The sequence below is a fragment of the Macrotis lagotis genome, chromosome X (genome assembly GCF_037893015.1).
Source record: "Macrotis lagotis isolate mMagLag1 chromosome X, bilby.v1.9.chrom.fasta, whole genome shotgun sequence".
Classification (NCBI taxonomy): domain Eukaryota; kingdom Metazoa; phylum Chordata; class Mammalia; order Peramelemorphia; family Peramelidae; genus Macrotis; species Macrotis lagotis.
The window spans coordinates 115377998-115399237 of record NC_133666.1 but is presented as its reverse complement, the minus strand read 5'-3'; the positions used below and the strand labels follow the sequence as shown (position 1 = coordinate 115399237).

Sequence of the window (21240 nt, the reverse complement as noted above, 5' to 3'; positions counted from 1 at the left end):
GCACGCTTCCTTCCTATAAAATCATACATATAACAATGATGAGAGGATTTTCCTAAAACTTATAACATGGAAGCATGCAATGGATGCCTGGAGAAGCTCCCAGTAAAAACAGACTATCCCACTTATTAAGAAAGCAAAGTTTATAATGATAATCTTATTGGGCATTAAAGTTATAAAGCATTAAAAGATTTTTATGTATTTTTTGTGATGAAAACAATTATGAATATGAACTATTGTAGGAACAGTTATTTTCACATTTTTTCAAGGCATTAGATGATCTTTTTGGTAAAGTAGGAAACCTAAGTATATGTAAGGAAAATTTCCCATTAATAATACTCCTTTTTCCTTCAGTTGGAGGTAAAAATGTAATAATGATGTAAAAGAAAGTTATAATTCTGGAGTCAATGGTTATATTCTTACTAAGCAAAATCCAATTTTTTTTTTGCATTTAAGAGAACCATTTCTTAAAATACCCATATTATTTCCTTGAAAAATAATTACTGCTTCGTTTCCAAACAAATTGTCATGATATTCAAAGATAACATCCATCAACTTTTATGTGATTCAATAATTTTTATATTTCTATAGTTTTCCACAAGATTATCAGGTTTTTTTTTCTGTTATAGAAGGCATGAAAATCACAATCTTGCAATGTAAAGCATGATTACCTGTGTGACTTTGAGCAAATCAATGATTTTCAGGGTCCTCATATGTAAAATTCTAGAGTTAGTTTAGATGACTTCTAAGGTTCCTTCATTTTAATCCTAGCAACAAAACACATGTACAACCAACCTGTTAAAGATTTTCTAAGCATGGCTCACATTTGTAAAACAGCACATATTCAGAAAATACACTAATCATGAAGACTTTACATTGAACTACCCACTAATTTATACTTCCTCTGCAAATTACCTTTCCTTGTCCTTGTAAAAGAGAATCAAATTTTGGGGGGAGTATATTTCTGCATATGAAGATTAATTACATTTGATCTTTTCATAAAGAAAAATGATGGATCTCTTCATTTGAAAGAAGAGAAATCATTATCTTCTAAAAGAATACATTATTTTATTCCATGTTAGAACTAAAACATTTATGAAATCATAGATTTAGAGGCATAAAGTTCCAGAGAGGCTATTTAGTTCAACCCCTTCATTTCACAGACAAGAAATCTGAAGTTCAAATGGATGTTCATTGCTTAGGAACACACTGGTTATAAGTGGCAAAGTCAACATTTAAACCCAGGCCCTCTGACATCAAATTAATATTATTCAAATCAAAACTCAAATTTAACAATAATGAAGTAATAAACAATAAATCAGGAATTTTACAGTGTTTTTGTTGAGTGTGTGTGTGTGTGTGTGTGTGTGTGTGTGTGTGTGTGTGTGTGTGAACTAACAATTCATTGACCCTAACAATTTTTCAGGGAATAGGTAATAGTGTTGGTCTTATTTGTGCTAAATTTTTATTATGCCAATTAATGCTTTATGAATCCTAAGTAGAATTTAGTTATTTTAAGAAATATAACTAGGAATTTCTTTTTTGCCTGGGTAAAGTAAGACACACTGATAGGGCCACAATTTTAAAACATACCCTCTTCTGTGGTGGTAGAGAGAGAACCTAAGCCTCTGAAAGAAGTACCAAATAAGAACCTCTGAAGATGCTGCCAATTAGATGGGACCTGGGCAGCTTGAGGGAAAATCTCACCCTAGTTCACCATCTGGGTCACTTTTTATTTTAATTAATATTATTACTAATTAGTTGTTAAATTCTGTTGTTTCCACCTGCTAAAGAACAGAAAGGACTAGAAGTATGTTCTAAATTAGGTGTCCTGAGTCAAAAGCCCCATTTCCCCATATTATTTATGATTTTGGTTACTTTTTTTTTCAAGATTTTGATATTTAAATATCTTCAATGCCGCCTTCTTAGAGAGGCAGTGGGGTATCATAGATAATTGGAAAGGAAGTTGGAAAGGACTTGGGCTCAAGTCTGACTTCTGGCATTGCAAAACTATGAGCAGGCTACTTATCCTTTCAGTGATGCAGGGACTAATTCTGACTCTCTACAAATTACTGATAAACACCAATAAAGAGATGTTCCACAACAAAGAATTTCCAATACTGGGGGCAGGTAGCTGACACAGTGGATAGAGCACTAGTCCTGGAATCAGGAGGACCTGAGTTCAAATGTGACCTCAGACACCTAATAATTGCCTAGCTGTGTGACCTTGGCCAAGTCACTTAACTCTACTGCCTTCAATAAATAAAATTTTAAAAAGAATTCCCAAGACTGACAAAATCACAGGATGTATAGGATAGGTGGAGGGGAAGTACTCCTGTGAACATTCATTTCTTTAAATTCACATTACAATGACCTTTGATGCATTTAGCTTTTTTACCCTCATCTTTTAAATGTGAAATTAGCTTGTCATAAGTTCACAGACCTAGGGATGGAAACAGTTCTAATTCACCCCTCATCTCCTCTGTTTACAGATGAGGAAACGGAGGCACTGGTGGGAAATTTTGCTCAAGGTCACAAAAGTAATGATTCAGAGCCAGAATTTGAACTCAAATCCTTTAAGCCTCATAGAAGATCCTCCATTAAATTCCTAGCTTCTCTGGCTACTTAATGCTAGTGTCTTCCCTCTGTTGATAATATCTCATTTATCTTTTATATAGCTATTTGGAACATAGTTGTTTGGATATTTTTTCCTTCATTAAACTGTGAACATCTTGAGAACAGGAACTTTCTTTTGCCAGTACTTAGAACAGTGCCTCAAATTATACTAGGTACTTAATATTATTGACAGATTGATACCAAAGTCAATGAGTATTTTTTCCACAATGCTTCCACCTGCTTTCCTCTTTTCTGAATAATTATTTTAATTATAATTTATTTATTTATAATTTTCTATATAATTATAATTAAAACTTTTCCATTTTATGAATATTCTGAAAGTCTCTGAAAACTCACGAGTTCAACGTTCAGAATACATAACTTTGTATTGAACCAATGCAAGAATCATAGCTTCATATCTGAGAAAGCAATTAAAAGGAGCAGAGAGAAGAAAAACACTCATGATTTGAGCACAATCCATATAGGAATCATCTAAATTTTTTTCAGTGGCTTGAAGTAAACAACAAATCAGAACAAAGTTATCAATCCTATTTGTGAAGAAAATGAGGGTACTGTGAAAATGAGAGTTTAAAAAGATATTTATAAAGTGTAGAAGTATAAAGATGAGTAATTCATTTTAAAGGAAAAATTTATAAACATTTATGAATGTTTCATGAAAGTCACAAATTTTAAAAAATATACAGACCAATCCATTTCATGCCTAAAACCTAAATTCTCCACTCTAAAAGGGGGGGGGGGTTCATTTTAGTAGAAATATAACTTTAAAAATAATAAAAGCATCTAGAATGGAATGAATTTTTAGCACTGAAAGATTCTTGAAGCTTTTGCTTAAGAATAATTGCAGTTATTAGCTTATAGATAAATTTCTATTTTAACAGCTCATCATTGATAACTCTATAAGCTTGATTTTTTCATTATAGCTTTTTTTTTTAGGTTTTTGCAAGGCAAATGGGGTTAAGTGGCTTGCCCAAGGCCACACAGCTAGGTAATTATTAAGGGTCTGAGACCAGATTTGAACCCAGGTACTCCTGACTCCAGGGCTGGTGCTTTATCCACTGCTCCACCTAGCGGCCCCCCCCCATCCACCCATTGTTTAAGATGACATATCTATTTGTAGAGAAGAAAACAATAAGCTTTAGATTATTTATCTCTCCTATTGGATTTTATTTATTTATTGTTGGGAATAACTACAATATAGACTTTTTTGATTCAAAGAATTTTATTATGGAGAACTTCTTTTCTTGAAATGTGGCTATTATCAGTGAAAGTTAAGGTTTATTAATTAATCGTTTTGGTTTGTATCAGAATAAAACTTAACCTAAAGGATCAAAATATCCATTAAGAAGATTTGTGCAATCAAGTGGTAAAAACTGATATCTTAAAATAACCTAAACTTTATAATGATCCTAAAATTTTTTAATTTCACATTAATGAAAATCACAATACTCTGTTGTTCTTTGAAGCAGCTGTAGTTTGCTTTATATTAGGTCATTTAATGAACACAACTTAATTTTTTTATAAATTTTTCCTTTTATGAAATTGTTGTTATATGCCATGTTTTATATGTACATTTATGTTAATACATATAGTTATACGTGTACTATTTTTTCAGAAATAGTATTTCTGCTTTTAACTCACAGACTGAATAGTCATATATTTACCAGGGATGCTAAGCCCATATGTTCAAAACCAACTTAGTGCATATGTCTTAATACAGTTTGAATTTTACCAAATAGATGAGTATTTAAAAAAGAAAACTCTCCCCATCTTTAGCACTAAAGATTATCCAAAAAACTGATAGAAATTCCCTTTTGCATTAAACTGTAATTATATTATCTCTCACAGTTTTCTAATTTAGGATTCATACTTTTTATGTTAAGCAAGAATATCTTATTTAATTTTTACTTTTTTATTCCATTTTGATTGATCAAAGTTTATAATAAAAATCACAGAATAAAATATTAATTGTATATTCTATTAAATATGGCAATCTTTTTAATCTTCATTTTTTATTACTTTTATTTATGTTGTTAACTGCTATAATCAGCTTAACTTTGACTCTGTTCCCTCACTTCTATTTTGCTGCCTTAGATATCAAGGGTCTTTTTGCTTGTTTGTTTTTTAATAAAAGCAAATACAATAACTAAATAATATTTGTCTTTCTCCCTTCCATCCCTTCTTAGTTTACTAGTGTTTTGTTTTCTCCTAAAGATACTAAACTGATCACTCTAAAAGAGAATCTTGAATATGTTACAGGTTGCAGTTATTGACTATTGCATTAAGTTTTACCTTATAGAGAATGCTTAGGTCTTGGTTCTTATTAATATAATATTATTTCACTTAAGGAAATTTCCTGTGGTCAGTGGTGAGAAGGCATCAGAGCATATAGCCACTTTGCTGCTTCTGTGTTGCTATTAGAATGTTATAATTGGAATTCTGAAAAAAAGTGAATGATATGGAAATAACAAAACCTATCAGACAATAGATTAGTTTCCAGTCCAAATGAAAAGAAATCTCTATGTTTATAATATCTGGGGGACTCAAAATCTTCCCAGATGGCAGAGTATATTTAAGTTTGTATCTACATACAGATTTATGTATAGTACATGGATAAAAGTACTTGTTGATGGCTGTGCTTCCATTAAATAGAATGGCACTTCATTCTATGCTTATTATAATGAATGTCTAGAATTTGAGTTGTCTTTTTAAATAAATTATTCTGCTATGCTGTTTTCGGCTATAATTATATTTTCATCCACACAGAGGTAGAGTATTAAAATTAAAAGTACATTTTTAAATGGATTCTCTTCATTTAATAAAATATTCAGGTTAAACTGTTTCAACTTATTAGTTTATGGTGTTTATTTACTTTATGATGATACTTTTGTTAACTGATAGCTATAAAATTAAATATGTTCCATCTGAAGGTAAATATACCTTCTCATCAACTGGGACAATAATAGTAAGATTTGACATTGAACTCTTAATTAACTGCTTAGTGTTTAAAAGTATCAATTCATTAAAAAAAACTCTAAATTTAAATTCTGGCTATCACAAATTATTCTCATGCCTTGAAAAGTTTATCCTAAATATACATTGAAGGGCAACAGTCACTTTTTTCCCCATGCACCAATGGGCTAATAGTTTGGAGTAATAACTTCAGTTTAAAAGTTCCCATAAACTAAAAAGTGCTACATCCATTTAAGTTATAAGTAGCAGGATTAAAAGAAATAATGATTTGTTTAGAAGGTAAGGAATATAAGGTTACTGGTAAATTACAACAGTTTCCTATGGAAAGCTATATAGCCATAAAACTACAGGTTGTAGCAAATGTTGTTACAACAAAATATCCAACAAATGAAATCAGTCTATCATTATTAAAATGAAAAACGAGGAAAAGAACAATTTGACAGCTCAGATCTGGAGGACCTTTGAGAGGATTTAGTTGTATAAGTGTAGCTTTAGGGGGAAAATGTCTTGGCGCTGAAAAAAAATAAAATAAAGGGCTTGGAGTAGATCTGTGAGGTCCTTTCCAGAGTCTGCAACTAATAGGAACCGAAGGACATTCACGTATGTGTTTGTTTATGTGCATTTCATTATTCATCAGAAGCTCATAAATGATTTCAAATTAAACACACAAACTTTTTTGTGTTCTTCCATCCCATATTTCAGAAATGAAAGAATAGATGGCCCTGTGCTTTACTGATTATACAGGTCCCTTATAATAGGGCATCAGTTATCTCCATGGCAACAACTGTTGACGACATAAAAGGCTAGTAAATTCCCAAAGAGAAAAGTTTAAGAGAGCAATTAACTCTTTTTTTCTAAAATGTATATTCCACAAGATAATAAAATTCTCTAAAGAATGTGAAAGGTCCTGCTATTCACCACACTAAGTTTGACATCACTGCTTAAGTTGAAGTTATTGTAACTGGCTAAACAAGAGATCTCTCCAAATCTGTCAGTTATTCTTCTGTAAAGCAAATAAATGAAAGGGGGGAAACATAAGGATGCTTTTAAACCATCCATTTAGTTACTTTTTCTTTTCTTTTTCGGGAAGAGGGTGTGTCTGTGAAAGAAGCATTTTCTCCTTTCCCCTCCAAACCCCAAAGGTCCTTTACTTTCAGAACTGATTATTTGGTGCATCATTTTAAGGCTAAAGGTCCCTGATGGCACCTAATCTTTACATGTAACCTAGATTAAACCAAATAGGGGATAGAGAAGACCAGATGTGTAACTGCAGCTGAAGAGAGGAAATAAAAGAATTTTTGAACTACTTAGTGTTCCTCTCTAGCATTTTTTTTATCAGAAATGACCCAGTCACCACTGGGTTGAATTTAGCAAAATAGAGCTTGCAAGGAACCATATAAAGCTAGACAATAAAACTTAATTCTTGCTTTTCTCATCACGCCCACTTTCGTTTTCATGCCGTCTATCCCCCCAATTTAGCATCAGGCTGGTGATCACCTCAGATTCTGAGTTACAAATATAAAACATAAAAACGACATGTTTCACCCCAATAGTAAGAAGTAAAGAGAAATAAAATCTATTGGATTTTTGTTTAACTGCCCTTATCGTTCCCCAGCCTTATGTGGTAATGAGTCTTTTTAAACAACCCACGAACCAAAATCACAAGAAGAAATTGCATTTTTTTTAAAAAGTACACTTACCATGGCAACCTCATAGTGCTTTGTCATGCTTTTTGCACTAATTTTTCAAAACTGCTTTGCAGGGCGCAGAACTGGGGAAGCCTGGGCTAAAGAATCTCTAATAATCACAACAAAAAGGAGAAAACGTTAACCAATCAGAAATACATTTAAATTAACAATCAAAGAGCACTCAGACCCCGGGAGGGGGGGCGCGGCGGCGGGGGGGGGGGGGGGAGGCGGACCGTGTACTGTGGAGAGGAGAACGAGGAAGGAAGGAAGGAGGAGAAAGGAGAGGGAGAGGGAAGAGGGATCCACCCAAGCAAAACAAAAAGGTAAAAAGGCTGAGGGGTTGGTTGGTTGGGGAGGTAGAGAGGAAATTGATCTGCGCTGTCATTTGACTAGAGAAAATGACTTGGTTACTACCAGCCCCCCACCCCCGTGATGGCCCTGCCTCAAATCTTCCGTGATTGATGATTTCGTTTAGCTTAAGATACTTCCAAAGGCACACAATCCACTTCAAGTCAGGGCTAAGCTGGCTGGTAGTTGATGCTCGCAGCTGCCAACACGGTGCTTTTCTTTCCGTGCAGCACAATAGCCGGGGCTGGGTGTACCTCATTAAGCCCGCGAGAGAGACCTGGGAGCCGGGCCCGTCTGCACTTCTGGAACAGTTGTATGACGGATGCAATCAAAGGGTGTATGTGTGTGTGTAAATTTTGTTACTAATAGTATATATATAATTGTTTCTGTCTACCAGCAGAGAAAATCCTTTTGCCCTCCCCCTCCAAAGTCATTCAGTGTCTTTTCTCTTTCTCTCTAACCCCCTCCTCCTTTTCTTATACCCCCCACCTCTCCTCCTGCTCCCAATCACATTCCCTGAAGTAATAAAGCGTTCAGAATCTGAAAACGAAGGGGATGTTTCATACTGAGCTTGGTTTTTTTTTTACAGTGAATTAATCCGAAAGACAGGAGCTAAAGGAGCCAAATAGGAATGGGGGGGGAGGGAAAGCAGGGGCAATGAGGGAAGTGGCAAAATAATTTTAAGCTGTATGTAAACATGCAGCACCAAATAAACATGGTATTGTCATGGAGAGAGCAGCTGTTTGCTGTGTGCGTGCGTCTCTACTCCCCTATTAATATTCCTTGAAGGGGACACGTGTGTGTGTGTGTGTGTGTGTGTGTGTGTGTGTGTGCGTGTGCGCGCATCCGCACGGATCTGTCTCCTTCAGTGGCCCTCTGGCTCTAGAGAGAAATAAGAAAACAGGCGGTGGAGGGGTTACTTCTCAGCCATCCGCCAGGCCCCCGGAGGCCACTTGGAAACTGCCACCCTCAGCTGCCCATTGTAATGCAGCTCCTGGGTCAGTTCTCTAAGGGCTCCCGGGAGATCGCGGGAAAGAGGGAGACCTGGGTAAGCAAAGGAGTAACACAATTTGCAAAACCTAGGATTAGTGCGCTGTTATTGTGTCGTCCCCCCCCCCCCCCCCCCCCCCCCCGCCCCTGCCCTTTGCATCTGTACTTTTTGCTTAAGGCTTCTCCTTTGCATTTTCTTCCTTTGGTTTCTGAATTCCTCAGACCCAGGGCTGCCCCCTTCCATATGTTCCCCACCACCACCCCCATCCCCATACTCCTTAACTCTACTCTTCTGTACTTGAGTAAGGGAAAGGCGTTTGGTGAAACTGCTGGCTTGCTGGCGGAGAGCGAGGCGTGCACGGGTGCGGCTATCTGTCCCCTGCCTGGGACACCCCCAGCCCCCCCAGTCCCGGGTCTCACGCCTTTTCATCCTTTTCCTGCCCTCTTCTTCCCTTTCTCTCCATCTCGTTACTAAATGTAAGTATACACACACACACACACACACACACACACACATATATATATATACACATATACATACCCATGTATGTAAATATGTATGTGTATAGACAGTCAGAGAAAGAGAGAATCTCTCTTGTCTTCCCCAACCTCAGATCTGCTTTTCGATAGAAGAGGAGGAATCCCTTCTCTATCATTCTGTTTCTGTTTCTTGTCCTTTCTCAACAGGTGAAACCATCGACTGATATTTTTCTTTTGGATTTTGTTAATAGCACTAAGAGACTGGTTTCTCAGAAACCCAAACTTTGTGGGGAAATGTTTTCTATTATTTTACATTTAAATTAATTCGGTTTAGTGAAATACGCTCTACACCAGATTATGTGGCTTCAAATACCTATTAGAACTTAAGAGAAAAATTTCTTCAGAATTAAAAAGATAAGATAATTATGTATATTGCAGCATTTCCTAAAGAATTCTCCACTCTTTAAAGCAAACATTTTAGCAATGGACACACCTCCGATGTCGATGCAGGTAAATTGAATGGAGAGGTAGAGGGAAACAAACTGATATATTTGGCCCGGAAGCGGTCATTTAGTTACTTCTTTCATTTTGCAGATGAGAAAATTAAGGCTCAACTAGGTTAAACATTAGACCACAATCACAAAGATAAAGACAGACCTAGGTCCTCAGATTCAAATGTTCCTAAATAAATCATTCCTCTATTCTTAATTGGTGTTTAAGTGCTTAATGAAGACTTGAAAAACTAAGACAACAATACCCAATAAAGACCTGCCCTCAAGGCTTTTATAATCTTAGAGGGAGAAAGCAATTTAAAAAATGTTTAACTGCTACCAACATTGAAACTAACCCCTCTAAAGATTAAAAGAAATTCAAAGGAAACATTGATTAGAGAAAGATTATTACTGTGCCCTAACTTGATCATAGTCTAAGCAGTTGCCTCCTTGTGACAGGGACATCAATTATTTTTCATTTTCATTTGGAGTCTGAATTTTCAGAAGTACAACTTTCTAGGCTACTTTAAAATATTACTGTTTGTATATTTATATTATATATTTTAGTTTGTTTTAAAATCACGGTAATCTCTAGATATAATCACCCCTGCTCTGGAATTGTAACAAAGAAATGCATAAGGCAAAAATGATTTACATATTGTCCACATCTCACAAAGTATGCGAGATTTTGTAGTCTTCTATATCTCCTACTTAAGGAGGGAAGTATGTTTCCTCATCTTTTCTCTAGAAACTTTGTTTTTAATTGATAAGTCAATATGGGTCATTTTATGATCTTTTATTGTATATACAAAGGTACATATTTCAATGTCTTAAAAAATCACGTCTCATTTTGTAATGGACCAGGTTTGTCTTGTACTGAAGACTATACACCTCCAATTGTACCACATACAAGGTACAATCTTCAAATTTTGCCTAGAGAACATTACTTGTAGTGGCATCTCAACAATTTGACTAACTTGAAGGTCCTTTTGAATTAGTGAAAAATCTGAGTTTAATACAATATCTTAGCTAAACACAGTTTTATTACCACTGAGTAGTTGCAGTAACCCTACCTAGTTGACTACAATGATGCCCAAAGTTTTGCAATTAGCATATAAATTGTTGCAAGCTAAATCTAAAGTTCTTAACCTGTTTTTTTTTTTTGTCTTGGACCCTTTTGGCAGTCTGGTGGGGCCCACTGGAATAGTAAGGAAATTTAGTTATATTGAAATAGTGATCAAAATATATTTTTAAGAGAATTTACAGACCATATAAATATTGCTTCTAAATTACATTATATATGTTTGGATTTTTTTGTATATTTTAAACATTCTTTTCAGTCTTAGCACCAATAGTATGCATTTTGAATGAAGAAACTGAAAACACAAAAGTAAATTTCTGCATGATCTCTTTTCAAAATGACCTCAAAATCTGTTAATGGCCAGAATGAATGAGATTTACTGTAAATTATTAAAATACATTTGCAAACTATGTAATACTTTTCAGTTTCTACATTTTTACATATCCTTTATATCTATAAATATATACATTTATCCTTTATATAAACAGATAAAGTTCCACTAGCTGAAACAAAACTAAGAAATTAAAAAATAAAAAATGGGTCATGGGTAGGAGGAAGGAATGAGGAAAATGTATCGCCTATTTTTTCTTATTTAATTTGTCAAACATTTTTCAGGAATTCTGGAAAATATGCTTAATTCTTTTCCTCCTTTATTTTGTTTCAGACCCACAACTCCATCCTTTAAGGGAAGACACATAAAAGGAATAGGTAGGCTAACTAATGGTATCCATGCATTTTCTGTGACACTTCCAAAATGCAGACCCACAGAAAATTCTAAATTGAAAGAGGAGCTTAGAGATTGAATAATTTTCTAGCAAATAAAAATTTTAAGATATGATTTTTTAAAATGACTTTGTTGTATGCATTAAATAACCTTTTGAAATGTGAGATTAATTTTGAGAAGTTAATGCAGTTGGAAATGATTAAAACATCACCTGATATAGTGCCTTAGAGGAAATTTTAGGAGCCTGGTTGTAGTTGGCAAGAAATAATTTCTTTAATGTAAATCAAAATACAAAGAATGGAAGGCTAATGTAGGCCTGAAGAAAACTAGATAAATTGTCCCTGCAAATCACTTGAAAATTATTAACTTAGATCCCTTCATTCCTCAGTGAATAAGTGAGCAAGTTGAACAAAGAAATGTTGATCAAGCTTTCTTATAATCAGAAAAATTCAAAAGAGAAATTCCTGTTCCTGAAAAAAAAATGGAGGCTATCCATTCTGAGGTCTGACTTTTCCCTTTTACTCTCTCATCCTTTTCATTAGTACCTGAGAAATCGTTTAGTCACTCAATAACATGTAAGTGTGCACTAGGTCAAAACTTATTGAAAGCTACTTCTCTACCCATTCTATGTTTTTTAACCACATCACTCTGCTGAATTTGCTCTCTTCAAGATTCCTAGTAATTTCTTTTTTTTTTAATTTTTTTTGGTAACTTCTTAATTGCTTAACTTGATCTATTCTCAGTCCTCCTCCTTGATCCCAATGCAGAATCTGATGCTGTTAACCATCTCATCTCTCTAGTCTCTACTTCCTAAGGTTTTTATAAAATTGCCCTCTATTGGTTTTCTTCCTGCCTTTTGCATTATTCCTTGGTCTCTTTTGTTATATCATTACTCATGACCCTCCCTCTAATTATTGGTTTTCCTTAAGAACTCTCTTATAAGCAGTCTACTACTTTTTGTCACTTTTTTTTAGTAAACTCGTCAGGTTTTGTGGCTTCAGGGATTAACTCTTTAGTGAAATGCCTCTTTTGAGGATAACAAGGTGACCCAGTGGATGAGCTTAGAGTTAAGACCACCTGAGTTCAAATATTACCTCTAATACTTCTATGTGACTTTGACCAAGTCACTTAAACTCTATTTGCCTCAGTTTCCTCATCTGTAAAATGAGTATTATAATAATAGCACCTATCTCTTAGGGTGGTTGTGAGAATAAAGTATTTGTAAAGCAATTTGCAGACCTGAAAGTATTATATAAATGATAGTTATTGTTGCTGTTTTTGTTATTTTGTTTTAACAAAGATGTTAAAAAGAGAGAAAACACTTCAACAAAACTAAGCAATCTCTTACCTATCTAACAGAAGGTACAAAGTGTTTGTTCCTCACCTCAGTAAAAAAAGGAGGGAGGTTTATTGTTTCAACACTTCTCTAAGACTGAGCTTGGTAATAGAAACCTATAGTACCAAGGTCTCTATTGTATTATAAAAATTGATAATTAATGTTTTAGGAGTGTTTTTGATCTGGAATTCTTAATCTCCCTAGTTTTTCTTGAATTTAGGACTTAATCAAAACTTATCCCCTCCTAGAAGTCAGAATCAATGTTTGCATCTAAGAGAAAAGTTATCTCTATCATGGACCAAATAAAGAGTTTCCCTTTTATTTGGTTTTTCAGGAAGACAGATATTCCTCAAAGATTTGGACCAACATTAACATTGAATTTTTTTGTTTAATAATTTGATATCTCTAATGAAAACCTTATAAGTTTGTTCTTTTTGCTCCAAAATTTTATCTCTTTTCACAGTCACTATAAAATAGAGTTGAAAATTGCTTGGGGTAGAAAGATTTTCCTTATTAGCAGGACCTCTATCAGAAATCTCTCTCTCCAAGTAGGATACCATATTGAAGTGTAATTGTGAAAAATTTGGCTAAAAATGGATCGAAATAAAATGTTTTTCTTTAATAATTATAACTACACAGCACTCCATTTCATTTTTTGCTCTTTCCCCTTACATTGTTGTAGTATTTATAAATATTGTTTTTCATATTCTCATTCACTCTGTCAGTTCACATCTTCCCATTGCTTCTCCAAGTTCAAATTCAGAAATATTCAATTACATTCATATATCACAATTTGTTTAGTCATACCCTAATTAATAAATATCATTGATTTGCTATTCTTTAATACTAGAAAAAGTGCTGCTATGAATATTTACATGTCATTTATGTAAAAAAGAGGGAAAATTTCTATAATTATCCTCCTTGATTTAAAGTTTGTTGTTTCTTTTAGTGGTTACTGAATTTAAAATAAATAAAATTGCTAAGAACCCCCCCCCAATATATATTAGCCTGTAAAATGTGTAACCTGCTTTTCTAGACCATCCCACATGAATCTGTGCATTGGTGACAATTCAGCCAACAGAATAATAATAATAATAATAATAATATTAACCTGCAAAATGTTTATTACCTTAAACTGTTTTCTTAGACCATCCCACATGAATCTGTGCAACACTGCCATTTCAGTTAATGTAATAGTAATAATGAATACCAAGACCTTACAATTACTTAGATCATTTACTGGCTGCTAAGGACTTCAACAATACAATAGGTTTAGTTTCCAAAAAATTAGGGTTAGGCTATATTAGATTACTTGCTATCTCGGGGTAGGGAAAGTGTGAAAGGATGGGAAAAGAGGGAGAGAGAGAAAAATATAGAACTCAAAATCTTACCAAAAAATGAATGTAGAAAACTGTCTTTGCATGTAGTTGGAAAAAATAAATAATTTTTTAAAATAAAAGATATCACACTATCAAGTCCAAAAAAATAACATAATGATAAAGAAATAGGGTTTGGAGAAAATAAATCAATAAGTTAGCATCCAGAGGAGGATCTGTGTCTAGGGTAATAAAATAGGAATGGAGGTTTTGCTTAGCTTGTAGAGAATTCAGGAGGAATACATAGTATTGTAAAGTATGTCTTGTAGAAAAGAAATAAGGGCAGTTAGGCGGTGCAGTGGATAGAGTAGCACTGGCCCTAGAGTCAGGAGAATCTGAGTTCAAATCTAGCCTTGGATACTTAATACTTATCTAACTATGACCTTGGACAAGTCACTTACAGAATCAAAAAAAGAAAAAAAGAAATGAGACTGCTATTCTTGGCCCTAGAGAGCAAAAAACACACTTGCCAATTCTGATGATCACTCATCAATCCTCATTCTTCTTGACTTCTCTGCAACTTTTGTCTTTTTTTTTTGTCCCACATTTCTTCTCTTTGGGTTTTCAATGACACTGTTCTCTCCTAATTCTATTTGAATTTATCTGATCACTCCTTAGTCTCCTTTGGGGAGTCTTTATCTATATTATCCTCCAAATTTCTTGCTTGGACCTCCTTCTCTTTGTATTCTCCTGTATCACTCAGAGGTCTCAGCAGCTCCCTTGGGTTTAATTATAGTCTCTCTGAAGATGATACCCACATCTATTTATCCAGCCTTTGTCTCTCTTCTGAGCTATAGTCCTGTAGCATGACTTCTCTGTGAGATGTTTAAAACCATGTCCCAGAGCTATCTCAAAATCAACAAGTCCATAGACAAATTCATTATTTTCTCTCAGATAACCCACCTCTTTTAAATTTCCTTATTATTATCAAAGATACCACTATCTTTACAGTAACTCTGGCTCAAAAGTTCAGTGTAATTCTCAACCGACTCATCCCCACTCACACTATCTTTTGCTAAATCATTTCTTTCTCTCTAATACCACTCACATATCCACTTCTCTACATTGTCTTCACCACCACCCCAGTTCAAGTCCTTATTACCACTTTCCTGGACTATTCTTTAGGCTTCTAATTGTTCTCTCCACCTCTACTCTCTCCTCACTTCAATTCATCTTCCATTGAACTGTCAAAGAATAGGTCTGATCTTGTGACTTGCGTATTTAATAAAGCAGTAGATCCTTATTACTTATTACTTCGAAGATCAATTATAAAGTCATATGATAGATAATGTAGATAGAGCACCATGTTAATCTGGCCTCAGACTCTTCCTAGTTGTGACCAGGACATTTAACTTCTTTACCTCAGTTCCTCAACTGTAAAATGAGGATGATAAAAGCACTGTCTCCAAGGATTATGAAATTCAAATCAAATAATTTTGTTGTTTTGAAAACATTAGCCAGAAAATAAACAGTTAAATTCTGTGCCTTTCTTTTTTTTTTTTTTTTTTGCAAGGCAGTGGGGTTAAGTGGCTTGCCCAAGGCCACATAGCTAGGTAATTATCAAGTGCCTGAGGACAGATTTGAACTCAGGTACTTCTGACTCCAGGTCTGGTACTCTCTCCTCTGTGCTGACCTTGTGCAAAGTAGATTATAGCAAAATGATGTTAACCCATTGGAACTTGTTAACAGTCCTGGGAAAACCCTCCTTTATACCAGACTTTGAATTGATAACAGCCACTTATGTACTCTGTTTCTGTCTGTGAGATAGGGGCTCTTAAACCTTTCCTAGCATGTAGGTCATTCCCTGTATCCCTATAAAAATCCTAGCTTTTTTCTCTATTAACTGCTCATCTGCTAGGGATAGCCCGTCTACAATAACATTACATCTGCAAAATAAAACATATCTATCCCTTATCACCCTGAGTTGTGAAATTCTTTCACTGTTCAAACCCTAGCTTATCACCTGAGCCCCACACTGCTTCAGTATAATATTTATAAAAAGCAATTAGCACACAGTACCTGTCGCAACATAAATGCTTATACACTGCTTTTATTCTTTTTTATCATTTAAAATTCTTTCTAACTTGACACCTTTCTACTTTTGTTACACTTTACTTCCCTCTATGTACTTGCTTATTCCATTTGTGTCTATATCTTTATACCCATGCCTCTAATTTTCTTCATCATCACCTCCCCCTCTTTGTTTCCATAACTTTGTCCAAGATGCAGCTCAACTTCCATCCTCCAAAAGCCTTTGCAAGTCTTTCCACTTGCTAGTATCTTTCTCTCCGAGTTTGTTTTCCACATACTTTGTAATATATCTTATAGACATCTAGTTATTTACATGTTGTCTTCCCCATTTTTGAGTAGAGGTACTACTTTTATCTTTCTATACCCAGAGTTCCTGGTCCATAGTAAATGTTTAATAAATATTGTTGACTGTCTGGGACTTGCAGAGATGAAGATTTTGGATCAATATCGGGGGAAAATGCCTTTTTTTCTATTTAGCATTTATTGAAAAACAAACAAACCTTCTATTAGGTTGATTTGGTTTTTTGGGAAAATCAATGAGAATTTTTGTCAGCATATATCCTCTTTGTCATAAAAACAGTGAAAAATGAAAAATTTGGATCAAGTGTAACTTTACAAGATTGGGAAAATAAAATTTATGCCCACATTTTACTGAAACTGCCCTTATTTTCTTGGTTGAACAACAAACACCTAAGGAGCCCATGGAGATATTTTAGAATGTCTAGGAACTTGAAAGGAAAAAAGACATATTTTATTTTTATTAATTTTTTAACTGAAAAATAATTTCTTTTATTAATTAAAAAAAAGATTCTGTGAAGGGATCCATAGGTTTCACAAGATTGTCAAAGGGATCCATGATGAAGAGAAAAAAAATTTAAGAATTCCTACATTAGATCTATCCAAAAGTGAAATGAGCTGCCTCAGAACACGAGGATGGCTGGATAATGGCAGGTATGGGACAGTTTGGAAGAGATTCTTGTTAGATACAGGTTGAACTAGATGACCTTGAATGTACCCTTCCAATTCAAAGATTCTGAGACTCTGGAGTTTCTGGGCCAACATCACTATTTATTATGATGAATAAATAATATGTGAATATTCCAGTGTGTCAGAACTTGCATAGCAGTTGCATTCTCTCCTCTTCTCTTTTCTTTTTTCTTGTCTTCTCTGTCTTTCTGTATCTCTGTGTCTCTGTCTCTATTTCTGTCTCTCCTCCCTCCCTCTCCTTCTTAATATAATAAGCTACTTCCTTAAGGTCTTGTTCTAGTCTCACCTTGAAAACATTATCGAATTTAAGATCTCCCTCTATAGCAGGAGTTCTTACTCCATTTTTTGTGCTGGTGGCACAGTGGGATAGTGCACTGGGATTTCTAGCTATGGGAAATCATTGTTTTTTAAGACCATACTTTTTGTTTTTGGGTTAATGTAATTGTTAGGTAGATCTTATTTGGATGGAGTTGAAATCTGCCTTCTTGTAATTTGTAATCATTGGTCCTTGTTCTGCTCTTTAAGTGATAGAGTTTTAGATAAAAAAAAAATCAAATAAACTAGCTTCTTGAAATACATGAGTACCCACCAAGGAATAATCACTCTGTTCTTTGTCTCCCCCAAATACTAGAGATGGAAAAATTTTAAATCTCAAAATATCCTTTTTCATATAAGACAGACATCATTTAAAATTGGAAGTCCATTTCAAAACCTACACCTAAGTAGAAGAAAAAAATATGTATATATATGTATATATATATATATCTATCTGACAAAAGAGAGAATTATAATTAAACAATTTAAAAGTACCTAATTGATCAAATTCCATTATTTAGTCACAGGTTGGTTTGTTTAAGAAGGTATGTACACACTCATAGCTTTAGTCTTTTTGGTGGTTCTTGGCAGGTGCTAAAAAGGCCCTTTCTGAACAGAAATAAAACCTCCATTTTTACCAGCTATCATAGTAAATATAAATATTCACTAATAGAATCCCTCCTAAAAAAGAAATCTTAAAGAGGTATAGAGTTTAACTAAGTCAAATCATCAAATTATAGTTAATACACTGACTAATTAACATTAGTAGAGATTGATTTATGTTATTAAACACATTGCGCCTCACACACACACACACACACACAGACACATTGAACAAAAGAAGGAACTTTATAGAAATTGTACACAGAATAGGAATGTTTTAACTGATGGGCTATATTTGGTTCCTTTCCCTTCATTCCTTCAGCCTTGAGAATTAGAAATGTTTATTATACTCTTCCTCCCACCCCACCCCCATTCAGGCCCACCCCAAATTCTTGTTCTTAGAAAGAGCAAGTGTGAGAAGTCTTAGTTTAGTTTTGAATCTGTTTTGTCATTGGCATTTCTCTGATAAGTTTCCTAGTAAATGGAGTCCTATTGGATTTCCACTAATGACTTGGTTACCTAAATCTGACAATTTCCATCACTTGACTCTGTTTGTCTAGACTCCCTGGTACTGGGACTGAATTTGGACCTTTTTGCTACAGTATATAATCCCTGCCTGTCTCTTCTACATCTGAGTTGGTTTCTAAATTGTGGATTTAGCCCTTCTTTCGGATTCAATCCCCAGATGTCTATTCTCAGAAAACTGCCTTGGCTCATTCCTTTCTTTTCTTTCATATCCTTGACCTTCACTAGACCCTAAGGTATGTTTGGTTTGCATGGTAGCTAGACTTCTGGATCTGAAGTTAAGGGGTTGTGAATTCAAATTCTACCTCATTCCATTACTTAGCTTTCTGATCCAGGCAGGGCAGCCAAATGGCACAGTGGATAGCATGCCAGACCTAAAGTCAGAAAGATTCATTTTCATGAGTTCAAATTTGACCTCTGACACTTATTAGCTCTATTACCCTGGGCAAGTCACTTAACCCTGTTTGCCTCAGTTTCCCTATCTGTAAAATGAACTGGAAAAGGAAATGGCAAACCACTCTAATATCTATGCCAATAAAACCAGAAATAGGATCACAAAGAGTCAGGCACAACTGAAATAACTGAATGACATCAGCAAAAATGAGTGACTTCATCTCTATTATATGCTTATCTCCTCATTTGTAAAATGTAAATAATAAAAACACCTACCTGTATATGTATGTATTTATATCTAGATATATTCATATACAAAAACATGCATATATACATATGCATATATATTTATATATACAAACATTGTGCTTTAAAAACTTAAAACTTAAATGCTTTCTTTAATGTTTTCTTGGTCTTCCCTGTGTTGACTTATTTTTCTGAAATGTGAGTTCAAGTTATGATAAAAGAAGAAATATCTTCTCTGTTCTTTTAGAGCCATTGCAATAAAAGTTCTTGGCTAGCCAAGGAGTAATCCGAAGAATATAAGAATCTACCTAAAGAAACAAGGAAGCACTGAAAGGAAGGCTGGAAAAGGAAGGCTACAAAAAACAAATTTTGCTTGCTTTGCAGCCATGCTTTGTCTTGCCAATATTGAGGAATCTGTTCTTAAGGAATAAGGTATGCCAAATTTTACAAATTTTTATCATTATTATTATTATTATTATCATCATCATTATTATTATTATTATTATTTTCATATGGAAGAGGAAATAGACTATGCACATAAGGAAATGATTCCTACAAACAAATTGTGTTGATCAGATTCTAATCTTTAAAATATACACCCAATTATTTGACCTTAGAATTTCCTGCATAAATTCATAAACTTGAGGAGAAAATTTGTTATGTGCAGAAATATTTCCGAATACTTAACAGAATTTCTGCATCTGTAATCTCTGTATCTTATCTAGAAGCTTTCAATCTATATTCATAGGGAGAAAAGTGAACAGAGTTAGACTGACTTCAGAAAACTAGAGATCAGATGAAATATATTATAGATGTAAGTAGCAGATGCATTAGAGAAAAATTTTTGTGAGGTCAATATATCATTTCATAAATCTTTATTTCACACCCTAAACACTTCTCAATCTTCTCCGAGTCATCCAAGATCAGAGACTCAGCAATTTTCCCTTGTTGCAACCTCTGGCCATTTTAAAGACAAAGCAAGAAATCTTTGTAGATTTCTATAGGCAGAAATCAACTTATTTTGAAATTGTCCAGTCTATCTACAAATGAAGAAATAGTGATTGCCCAATTTCAGAGTTTTCTAAGGGAAATTGAAAATATGAAAGTATATTGGACTGAGTTGAAAAATAAGTGTGTCTTGTTTTGACTCCATATCCTATATATTTCATTTTTAACTCTATTAACTACAAAGTCAACTTATTTTTAAGTGCTCTCTTTTTTTAAAACAAAATTTTTAGTCTTTGATCAAACTTTCCTCTGTCTTTCTACAGATCTACTCGTTTCTACATATATAGCCTGAAGATATATTATCCAGAAGATGAAGTTCTCACTGTTGATAACAAGAACTAATCTGACTTTAAGATATTTATAATGCTTTTTATGTCCTTCTGGAGCAGAAGAAACCATATGGCATAACATAATGGACACTGGTAGATAAGAAAAATTTGAGTTCAAATCCTATCTCTGACATATATTAGTTGAGTGACCATGGGCATTATTTAACCTTTCTGAACCTCAATTTCCTTCTCTGTAGAATGGATTAAATAAAAGATTTATAGTAAAAACATTTGAAATATTTTCAGACATTAAAATTTTAAACTTTAAAAATGCTATAAAAGGTCAGGTTATTATTCATTCTCAAATACCTTGAAAAGATGCCAACTTTAAATTTTTTTCTTTTCTCTCCTCCCAACTTCTGTTTTCAACTTCTTTTCTTCTTTTCTTTACTTTTCACTCTTTCGAGTACTTTACCTCTTTCTAAATTTTTCTGCAGTTGTTCGTCTATTCTTTCCCTTATTTTTCTTTGTCTTCCTATAAAACCCTTTTTTTCTAATTCAAAATGCAATCATAAAAACAAGATTATACTTTTAACTTCCTGAAAGTTATTATTGTTTTTCTAAAATGGAACCCTTAAACTTGAAGTCTGAATTAAATTTTAAAGCTGGAAAGCTGAGGCTTTTCACATTTATAAAGCAATAATGGTATAATGGAAATAACTAGAAAAATGGTGATGGACTAGAG

At 34.0% G+C, this 21240-nt stretch overlaps 1 long non-coding RNA gene across 1 annotated transcript; it reads left to right on the top strand.

The window, feature by feature from the left end:
• The first annotated feature begins 7565 nt into the window (after positions 1-7565).
• Positions 7566-20731, top strand: LOC141497626 (uncharacterized). The gene is made up of 3 exons (XR_012471388.1): positions 7566-7615; positions 19466-19650; positions 20490-20731. It is a non-coding gene; the product is annotated as an uncharacterized LOC141497626 (long non-coding RNA).
• Positions 20732-21240: the final 509 nt, after the last annotated feature.